A 594-nucleotide genomic window follows, 5' to 3' on the forward strand; every position below is an offset into this window, starting at 1 on the left:
TAAAAGGAGAGAAGGGGGTGCAGGGGACAGGGTGGGGGCGGGCCCTCTGGGTATTTCACTGCCCCGCACTCAGGAGCCCAGACCCAGGCCCCCACCCACCGCTGGCCACTCAGAGCCTCCCCACACTGGGATATCCCCGCCAGCCTAACTGGCCCCTCCCCTGAGGAAAGCCCTTTGCTGCCCCATGCAGGGCAAGGAAGCCACTAGCCACCAGGCCCCTGTCAGCAGAGAACTCCAGGCCCCATGTCCCTGGTACCAAGTGGCTCCTGGATGCGGCCGGTAGACAGAGCGCAGAGTCAGTGGTTGCCTCCCAGCTTTATTCTCCCGTCCCTCACATCCGAACCAGGGTTCAGAACTGGACCCAGGTCACCGTCCCCAGGGAATGGTCCTTGGCTCCCCTCCTGGGCCGGGCCGGGGGCTCTTTTGCCCATTCCTGCCTGCCTCCCTCAGCTGGGAGTTTCCCCGGGGACCGCCTCCTCAGGGAGGGTCGCAGGGCGGAGCCCCAGCAGGGAGCTGTTTGTGGGGGCCAGCCATCCCCCCTGTCCACAAACTCGTCCCAGCTCCAGCTCGGGCCCCCAGGGCAAGCCGTGGAGG

Source organism: Moschus berezovskii, chromosome 25 (genome assembly GCF_049115385.1).
Source record: "Moschus berezovskii isolate FMDL1 chromosome 25, NW_MosBer_1.0, whole genome shotgun sequence".
In the NCBI taxonomy this organism is placed as follows: Eukaryota; Metazoa; Chordata; class Mammalia; order Artiodactyla; family Moschidae; genus Moschus; species Moschus berezovskii.